The sequence below is a fragment of the Silene latifolia genome, chromosome 7, assembly GCF_048544455.1.
Source record: "Silene latifolia isolate original U9 population chromosome 7, ASM4854445v1, whole genome shotgun sequence".
NCBI lineage: Eukaryota > Viridiplantae > Streptophyta > Magnoliopsida > Caryophyllales > Caryophyllaceae > Silene > Silene latifolia.
In genome coordinates this window covers 79,120,491-79,131,663 of record NC_133532.1, presented here as the reverse complement: position 1 = coordinate 79,131,663, position 11,173 = coordinate 79,120,491, and the positions used below count along the sequence as shown (strand labels likewise).

General features: G+C 35.2%; 1 pseudogene; it reads right to left on the bottom strand.

Annotated features, from left to right (window-relative positions):
- Positions 1 to 193: 193 nt before the first annotated feature.
- LOC141590273 (potassium transporter 5-like) lies at positions 194 to 4,199 on the bottom strand (annotated as a pseudogene).
- Positions 4,200 to 11,173: the final 6,974 nt, after the last annotated feature.

The window sequence follows — 11,173 nt, the reverse complement described above, 5'->3', positions numbered from 1 at the left end:
ATTTTGAATTGCAGAACATGGAGTAACAGCAGATGAGTGTGTGGTAAACAGTAATAATCAGAAATTAGAAAACTGTTTTCTGATGTTATTTCAATTTTTGGACCTATAGCCGACAAATTTAACGGCTTTATAAAGGGTAAAATTGCTAGCGTTTGAAGTAGATATAGTTTAAATTATAACTCTTAAGTGCATCCTAAAGCTCATATGTCATTCCCAGCTTGAGCAACCGGGTTCGAGGAATGCCAAACACTTCATCACTCTTCCTTACATTCCTTTTCAAGAAGCTATTTCCATAATTAATCACGACCTTCTTTATAATCCCAGATTCTTTGCCTGCAATCACTTGGCTTTCCCCTATCATATGCACCACTCCCAGTCTAGATGCCTCGTCTATTATACCGACTTCTCGATTTCCAATGTTGTCGTCATCATCCTCACATATTCTATCGTTCGACTCCTCAACGGGCTTAACCTTTACCCTCCTATTACCAAGTACAAACTGTTTCAACTCTTCAATCAAGACCGCTTCAAACCCATCTTGTCTGTCAGGAACATCGGTGTAACCATAGCGAACCACACATCTAAACACAAGCTCTTTCGGGTGCACCCTTCTGAACAAAAACCGTTCCTCAGCAGGGACCTTACTGATCGGCAATGACTTGATAGATGTAAATACTAGGACCGAGTGTAATGCACGGATATTACCCACATAATACTCGAATATGGGCGGGATCCCATGGACTAGCTCCGAATAGAAGATAGCCATACCCGGGATGCGACACAAGTTAGATTGATCTACTATTTCACATACCTTGTCACTCGATACTTTGTTGTGGAGTTCGTAGTAGTAAGTCTTCCTATACACGTAGTTCCATGTGAACATAATCGCCATCAGAACACATGCAAAAGCAATCGGAAGATACCATCCGCTTGGAAATTTGTACAACACCGCGCTCAAGTAGATTAATTCGACTGACATAATGCAACATATGTACAAGAGGACTAGGAGTATGTGTGTCTTCCATATTAGTAACATCACTAGAACCATGAAGAAGGATGTAAGTGTCTCTGCGAACACAACCGCAATGCCTGCATTATTAAGGTAACGAGTTTTAATTGAGATATAAAATACTCGAAGCATTTCACATAATTCAGAGAAATTTGTAAGAAGCAAATGCGCAGAGTCGTACAATGGCCGATATGTAACTTACCATAAGCATTACCAATGTGTGTACTTGTTCCAAAACCAAGAGTGACGCATACACAAGCAAACATCAAGAGATAATTTAGTTCGTATATACACTTGGCCTTCATACTTGGTCAAGTATGAACAACTTTGACACGAGGGAAACATCCTAGAGCTAGGGATTGATGTATGATTGAAAATGTTCCTGAAATCATGGCCTAGCTTGCTATAATTGCTGCTAGGACTGCAATCACGAACATTGGCCAGTACACCGGTTCTGCAGAAACATCAATCCTCGATCAATTAGCTACTTGGTATAATAAAGTAAGAATTTCAGTTTGAGAAAAGAGGAGGAAGAAGAGAATAACAACCAGAATGGCTTTATAGAAGGCGGTTTAACGTCCTCGGATGCTTGCTAAGATAAGCAACTGACCGAATCTCAGTAAAATGACAGCAGGATATACAACGGCTGACATGCTTACTTGTATTGATTTAACAGAGAAATGTCCAACATCTGCAAACAAGGCTTCGGTTCCTGTAATACAGAGGACCATGCCACCAAGGGAGACCCAACCATCTTTTCCATTTCTTTGAAAATACTCAACAATGTGCCATGGATTAACAGCCTTAATGACTCCCCAATCATGCTTGCAGAAGTTAAAGATACCAATAATTGCATTACATATAAACCAAATGCAAAGTATTGGTGCAAAACTGTATCCCACTTTATCAGTCCCAAAACTTTGCATTAAGAAGAGAAATATTAAAATAGCTACTGATATCCACACCACCATATCTGCAAACATCTCACAATTAACAAAATCATTAGTATGTGCTTGACATCAGCATAAAACTAATATGATCAAACTTACGTACATACCATCAGTAAACTTATCCGAGGCTCCTTTGATCCCTCCCGCGGCTGACAAAACTGCCACCAAATTACAAACGAAAATAAATAAATTAGTTCGTAAGGTTATTATTTCCATCCAAGCAATGTAAATACTAACATTCTTAACAAAATTTTCCATTTTTTTAAAATAATAATTCTTCTCAAAAAACTATGGTCTTGTGACATTCGCTATTGTCCGTCCGGAGGATAATGTGAGAAGGAAGTATATATATAACCTGAAATACAAGGAGTGAGAACACCATCGCCAATGACAAGTGAAACCGCGAGTATGGTGGCAAACAAGAGAGTGTATTTTGCAAAGACGTTATTCTCTAAGGTGTTTTGTTTCTTGAGTGAACATCCGTATCTTCCTGTCTTTGTTGTATGGATTTGATATTGTCCAACTTCTTTATCTTCCTTTTCTTGATTTGGTATCAATCCAATTTTCACATTTCGGCATAGTAACGAATATAATGCAAATGTTCCACCTATTTCAATTGTTACAACAATATAGTAAATTAATTATTAATATGTACATTTTGTTGTTAATTTGGAATACTTGACGTACGTGCATGTGAATTTCATCTATCAACACAATGCCACGGGATATTAGCTCATAAATAACTGCAATGGCGAATACTCGACAAAATAATTTAATTAATGGGACTGGACATATATCTTACATAATATACTAGTCATTTATTTATCATTTTTATTCTTATTGAGCGATATTTTAATCAAAGGTAAACAAACGCTCATTTTCTAAAACTAATCATGAATAGAATTAGAACGTAGGCAGTTCACTTAGATAGATCAAAATAAAATATGCAGTATGAAAACAATGTTGTTGTATATGACAATCACAATGCTATCTTTCCAAATAAAGACGGATCATTCATTGAATCCAATATGAATAGGAGAGAATTTTAAAGTTTTTTTCTTAATTAATTAAGTCATCATAATGAAATATCAAGGCAAAATCGTCCAACACCTTGACAATAAAGGAACAATAAAAATTAAATGTTCAAGTGAGGATTACGTTCCGTTACTTGGGTGCATGTATCAAATGCGAAGTGATATTGACAGTCGACACGATTTTAGCAAGTCTCCTGAAAGACCGTCTCCCATTATATTAATGAGAGATAACCAATAAATACACTAAAAACTAGTCAAAAATAATAACTACCTATTATAAGAGAGGTTTCTCACTGACATTAATGAGAAACCGTCTCTCTTAAGAATTTGTGTAGATCTTTTTCATATTTAGTCTAAAAATAATTATCTAGTTGTTTTGTCGTGTTGAAGATGCGAGCATGTGATCAAAATGAATTGTAGAAGCAACATATTCATAATATGAGGGCGAAAGTTAAAAAAAAAAAAAAAAAAAAAAAAAAAAAAAAAAAACTTTACCATTGCCATTGTCATTGGCCCTTAAGACAATGAAGACGTATTTGATAACAGGCATCAAAGTAATAGTATAGTAAATAAGTGACAAAACACCAATAATGTCATCCTTGTGTTTAGCTCCGTTTGGAAATGTGCTTGAATACACGTAAAGTGGTGATGTTCCAAGGTCTCCAAATACCACTCCAATACTTTGGGATGCCAATGTTAATATCATCGCCCAACTTGCATCCTATTTTACAAACAATTAACAACAATAAATAACATTGTCGCTACCATTAAACATCCTTTGAAAAACCGAGAGAGCTTCAAAAATGTACAAAATATTTCTCAATTTAATTCCTACGATTTACACTAATATTTGTTTTTAATCGAAAAATTCTATTGATTAGAATAAACTAGATTTGTAGCGATACCAATAATTCTATGGGATACCGCAAACGGTTTTTTTGAAGTACTTTTGTCCTATTTTTAAGTAAAAATAGCGTAAATTTATAATTTTATGTAGAGATAGGTACTATATTTTCTATCAAAATCCACAAAGAATTTTTTTTGGATCTGATATTGTCTGTAACACACAAAACCAATACTAAAGCAATGCAATGCAAGAACATAATATTGATTAGAACAAACCTTAATGGAATGACCATTGTCGGATTTGAGTTTATTAGACTCAAGGTCAAGTGAGTCAAAGCGACTCATCTTTCTTTCACCCATTTGTGGATGCATGTATGATTGGGTGTTGACAAGAATATTTCGTGAAGAAACGAGATTAAATATAACAAATGTGAAACATAAATGTATAAATTAGTAGAATATAATGGGTATTTATTATAGGAAGAAGACTAATCATATTTGTTTCCAAAGGAAATTAACACGTAGTTTACCGCGTAAATTAAGTATAGTCGATTGAATTCCAAGTTGTTCTTCACTTACATACGTTGGAATAATATCAAAACTAGTATAGACCCGTGCAATATATGCACGGTATATATATAATATTTACTTTTTGTAGTGTATTACTTAGAAATTTTAAATTGACAATTCTTTTATTTTTTATGTTTCTTATCATTATATTTTGATTTGAAAAATTAAAATTAGATTTACTCAAACTAAAATAATAAGAAATCATGAATTGAGTATTTTTAATAGAAGTTTTTCTTTTACCGAGAAAGTAATGATATTATTTTGTATAGTTTTTTTACTAACATATTTTTTAGCCGTAACTTTCTTATCATAAAATGTCAATGAATTTTTAAGGTAAAATAACTTAAACAAAACAATAAAATTTTCTTCTATCATAAAGAGTCTCGAGATAAATTTGTGGGCAATGTAATATATTGAATCATATAAATATTTACATTTAAGAAATTATGCCCTTTTATAAGTCATTATACATATAGTATATGCTAAAAATACTAAGTTTAATTTTAGGAAACATTTTTTAGGCGGGAAAAATGATAGTTTCTGCTATTTTTTTAGTAGATAGGGGATTAAAGTTTTATCTTTATATAGGGACATATAAATATTTGAATATGTTACCCTCAAATAAATAAATAATAAATAAATAAATATTTGAGTATCTACTCGGTATATTTGTGTATTTTGATAGCTTTCGAGTTTGGATCATAAAGTATTGGTGTAGGCCCCGTTCAGACTACCTTTACCTAGCATTAAAATTTATTTTCAATTAAATAAAATTACTTTAAAGTTGCATAACTCATAAATTTATCATAAATATATTTTTCTATAACATATCTTAATATTACGATGAAATAAATTATGAGACGAATTCATTACTCCCACTATTAATATATAACTTTTAAAAATGACTTTTGGATAATCATCCATTTTAATGCTTACCTAAGCGTGTTAAAGTTCGATCAGCATCGAGTGATTTTCGTAAGGTATAGACACATGTGTCTACAAATTAAAGTCTCTTTGACTGAAGCTTAGGAGAGGCGAAAGTTAAAGTGTAGCCCTCAGATCAATCGAAGATTACAACTTTGAGACTATGGCGATGCGAGGGGACTGATTCAAGGGTTTGTTGCTGGGAACAATTCAGAGTCTGTCGATTATGTGGGCTGGTTATTTAAAGTTTATTAAAATACGTAAGAAAGCTCATTATAAGAAGAAAACATAATTGAGATACTTTTCTTGGATGTTTTCGGAGGTGCCAAGGAGAAATGCTATGTTGTAAAGTGATATGGAAAATACTAGGTGTCGTAATACTAGAATTGACCTATCAAATTAACAATTTATAACCTAGACTTGACTCTACTAACTTTAAATTAAAACAATAGTAAAGTGGAAGTAAAGGGTCGAACCCAAGAGAAGGATGTTGAACTAATACTTGAATTGTAAACTATGTAACAACTAATTAGGATTCTATGAACTAATTTAGACACTAATCACAATTAAGACTTACTAACTAAGTTTATCAACAAACAATGATTATGAACAATGGTAAACAAGTGGGAGACATAGATGGAAAAGGCATTTGATTGGAAATAAGCATAACAAAACTAAAGATGTAAACTTTTCTAAGAGACAAATCAACAAATACTTGATATGCAAAAACATTCCTTTTCATCCTTCAATAACAACCTAATACTACTTTCATAAGATGGTAAGAATTTCCTTCCTAAGCTAGAAGAAAACAATTCTACTCATGTATTTTCCCAAATGAAAACCACACAAAGGATAGTACATAAGAGCATTAAGAACAAAGCCAAATGAAAGAGCTAGGATTAACTTGTGAGAGCTTAAACCAACTAACCCAAGAGTAATTTTCAAACCTTACTCACAAAGTTACAAACTTTACAACAAATTCATAACAACACAAGTTTGCTTCATACATTTCTAGAGATGTAAAACCCACAACTAGAAATTGCAATAGTTCAATTAATAATATACAAGGTTAGCTACTCCCAACACACAAACATCAAACATAAACAAGTAAAAAAAAGGTAATGAAATAATTATTAAGAATGATTAAGGAAGTCTTACAAAGCTTAAAGGAATTAGAGGATTCCAAATTACACCAAGATAAAAGGTCTAGCCTTCCATAATCATGGATGAATCCAAGAATTGTGGAAAGATTGACATTCAAATCCAACAAAAGCTTACAATTTTAACCCAAATACTAAGTGTTCTTCTCATACAAGTCTTTGAGATTATTCAATAATTAGGTAGTAATCTAGGTCTTCAAAATATGGGGTTTATATAGGGCTGCACTCCTTCCTAAGTTAAGTTGTCTCAAGTAAGCCCAAAACACGGACTTGTTAAGTTAAGCTCGTGCTTAAAATAGAGATGCGCAGGATCTTGGAGATGGCGCAGTCTGCGCAGAAAAGGCGCAGGCTGCGCTTTGCACTTGACTCCGTCATCAGACAGTAGTCTGCCTGATGGGTACTCGATCGAGTAAGCTTGACACTCGATCGAGTAAGGGTCACTCGATCGAGTAAGCCACTTACTCAATCGAGTAAGTCGGTTGACGGGTGATTTTCGACGGGTTTGTTAATAATGCTCATTGGTATATAAGCCTTCCGTCACTTTTTCCTAAAACACTTTTTCAACCTAAAAACTTTCAAGAGACGATTAAGAGTTACGTTTGAAGAGTTAAGAACGATAAACACCTAAGAGGGGGAGGGGGTGAATTAGGTGTACCTTTTAAAAATTTTCTCCTTTACTTGGTTAATGACTAACACAAGTAAGATCTATTAATACGAGTTTGAGAAACTTAATGGATTGTAAGTTCACAAACGGTACAGCAGGTCTATGCAATAGTATGAGAGACTGTTGCACAGCACTGAGAGCGAGATTTAACGTGTAAAAGAAGAATGATAAGAAAACGTGAAAGTAAATAAACAAACAAGACGATGTTTAAAAATTGGTTCAGCTCCTACTCCGGAGCCTACGTCCAACCGTTATTTTATTGCTTGTTTAGAAATTTACTCAAACTTAACTAAACCATTACAATGAAAACAACTCGCCAACCTACTCCGGTTGCAATTGCTTAAAGCTACTCCGCTTCAAGACTTTCTCTTGCTCAAAGCTACTCCGCTTCAAGACTTAAGGTTCTATCTCAACGGTTTACAGAGTCAGAATCTCAGTGGTTCACTTAAGAACATGGAGATTACAATTAAGACCTAAACACGAGAATCATTGAACATATTCTTTTATGCAACAGTTGAGCGAACTGATACTTGGAGATTTTACATCTTTGAAAAACAATTGAAGACTTTTGAAAAACAGAAAACGGTTTTGCAAATGGTTGAAGAACAAAGTTTTTAATGCTGAAAAGATTTACAAAGTGTTTACAATGAATGCTCTTTCAAAGTCTTGCAATAAATGAAAAATGAAGTGGCTATTTATAGAGAAGGGTAATGTGTAAGAGAAGGATCTTAACACTACATTAATCAAATATCCACAAGTTTGTAGTATGCATTTCATTTAAAAAATATAAAAGAACAATCAGGTTTGAGAGGCTCAAGGTGGCTGCATTTTTCCAAAGAAAAGGAGTGTTTCCCATAAAATATGGGAACTCACAATTTTGCCACAAATGGAAAAAGCATAAGACTTATTTTTAGCATGAAAAACAACTTGCACAAATGGGATTGGCATCTTTTAAATTATTGTGCAAGCATATTCTTTTTGTTCTTTTTGTTCTTCAGTTTTGAAATAATGTTCCTCTTGAACATAGAAAAGCTTTTTAAAGAATTTCAAACACTTGTGAATTTTCCCGAAAATTCTCCATTCGTTTGTACCAGAAACCATGGTGCAACAGTCATAGGAACTGTTGCACGATTTTTGCCATAACTTATGCATAAAAAGAATATGTTGAACTACCTCGTTTACAACATTTGTTCTAGACTATGGGCATGCTTGACTTGTCCTTCATCTTGATCATCTTTGAAATTCTTTGATCTATCATTGGATGCTTCAATTTGCTAAGAATTAAACTAAGAGGCAAACGATTAAATCATAATGAAACTTGGCATCATCAACCAAGTGTGATCTAACAAATTCCCCCTTTGATGATGACAAGTTTTAAATATGTGTGAAGTTCCCCCTAGCCCATGGTGTGTCGGTCTTTGAACCAAATAATAAGAACATTAATTAAACATGATCAAGGTGAATGAGGGTCAACATGCTTGGCCTAAGTAGAACATCTAATCATCATAGCTAAGACAAATTCACGGTGAACGTTAGCCGAAGAGTTGTTAGTTAACACATAAACACATAATTTAACTACTTCCCCCTCTTGACATCATCAAGAGAAGGATAGAAACATGTTCAAGTAGTACATAATTAAACCAAAGACAAATGTTCAAAATAAGAGAAAAAAAAAACAGCCCATAATTTGCATAGGAATTAAGAACAAGGAGCCAAAAGGATAGGAGGGCAAGGGTAGGTACGGATGCCTCATTCATCATCGGACACATGACCACCAAGAGCTTGCACACGCTCAATGAGATCTTCATTCAGGGTTTTGAGCTCAGCAACGTCTTCCTTAAGAGTCTCATTGTCCACAACCAATTTGGACACCATGTTCATAAGCTTGTCCAACTTACCAAGTACAGCACCCATTTCAACAGTTGAGCCAACTGTTGCACCAGTTTTACCTCTACCCAAGTACTTGCGAGTCAACTTCCCATTGTTGATAGCCAAAGTCATTTGAGAAAGCAAACCCATGGTCATGTCATCACTGAGTTTTTCAATACCGGGGCTACCTTTCATGACTATCGTCCTTTTCATGAAGACAATGGACAACCACATACCGTATGGAATCACGGTTTTCTTGTCAAATTTCCCTTTTTAGAGGTCGGGGGCAATCTCATTGATACGGTGGAAGATGAGTTGAGGAAGGTTGATAGGACGACGTTTGATAATGTGGTGAATAAGGAGCATCTCAAGGAGAGAACATCGTCCCCTACTGTTATTGCTTGGTAAAATGGCTCGGTGAACAAGGTTAAAGGTGAAGCGGTGGGGGGCTTGAAGTTCATGGGCATATATGTTGGTGGTGCCATTTTCATTGTCGGGTCGAAGGGTTCTCATAACCTCACTAGCCATAGTTTCATCAACATCACCCCAAGTAGTCTTAGGAAAGGTGGTAAGACCCATGGCTTCAACCTCAAGGTAAGAGGCAAGTTGGTCAATGGTCAAGACAAAGGGTTTTTGGTTTATAAATGCCGAGAGAGTTCCTGATGCAACATCAACCTTGATTGTTGCATAGAACTGAATTAACTCCGACATGTAAACCAAAGAGTATTTGTCGAGGAGATTAAAACAACCCTGACCAAAAATAGCAGCTTTGAAGAATGCAAAAGCCGGGGAAGAATCATACCATGTTTTCTTGTATCGTCTCCCACTGTGGAAGCAACATGTAAGCATGCCGTGACATAGCTTGAGGGTGTCATCCGAAAGGTCGAGAGAGTTGAGATGAGCAAGGACCTCGTTCTTGAATGCCTCATCGTGAGTGGTGACCATCAACTCCGTGCATGTATTGAGAGGAATTTTATCCTCAATAACATCATCATCTTCCGTTGGAAAGACCACCACCTTATTCCGTGGGTACCTCGGCTTTTTAGCCGCTTTTGGCTTTGATTCCTTCTTTCTTTTGATACCTGCCTTAGATTTTGCCTTTGATTTGGTGGGAGTTTCAATGATAATATCATCATCATCACCACCAAACAGTTCGGTGATTTTGATTTGGGATTTTGTTTTGGGGTTTTCGGTGGAAAGGAAGTCAAATTCATCAGCAACAGTGTCTTCATTGGTGGGTTCATTGATGTTTTCAATGTTGGGAATGGCCTCTTCCTCATGAAGGACTTCTTTTTCTGAATTTTGATTTGAGGAATCAATTTTTTCAACATCTTTCTCACTCACTGTTCCTTTTTCTTTTTCTAGTTCACTCTCTTTCTGTTTTTCCTCATCTTTTTCACTCATTTTTTCTTCCTTATCATCATTCTTTTCAATTTCATTTTTCTCTTCAACATCTTTCTCATTCACTTTTTCTGATTCTTTTTCTTTTTCCTCCTCAACAACATCATCAACAACCTCATTGTCATTTTCTTCTTCAATAACAGTAGCAACAACCACATCATCATAAATTTTTTGTCTTTGTGGATGTTGCTTGCTATTTGTTTGAGCGTGGGCTCGTCTTCCTCGGAATCAACATCAACATTTAGGTCCAACATCAACGAGATTGGTGGACTTTGTTTTAATCCACCACGGCCTCCTCTACCACGGCCTCTTCCTTTGACAGCCATGGATTTCTTTCGTGCAACATTTGGCTTGACTGTTGGCGGCTTGGTAGGAGACGGGGTGGGTTTGTCGGATTTTTCAACACTTGCAGCGGATTTGGTGGCCATTTTTTGCTGAGCAATATATTTGGGGTTGAATGTATTTCTAAGGTTTTGAATTTCTCTTCTAGTTCATTTTTTGGGAGCCATTATGAGGGTGATGGGTTTGACGGTTTAGGAGATGAAAGAGGTTGAAGGAATTTTTGAATTTTGAAGGGAGTTTGTGGGTAAATGGGAAAGTGGGGTTATTACATGGGGTTTTAATTTAGGGACGGTTGGATTTAAAGAGGGAGTGGTTGATAGGCGAGGTGAAGTATAAATGTGGGAAATGATGATTGTATAGGGGACGGTTAGAGTAGGATTAGCTTGATAGGACATAAAGTAAGT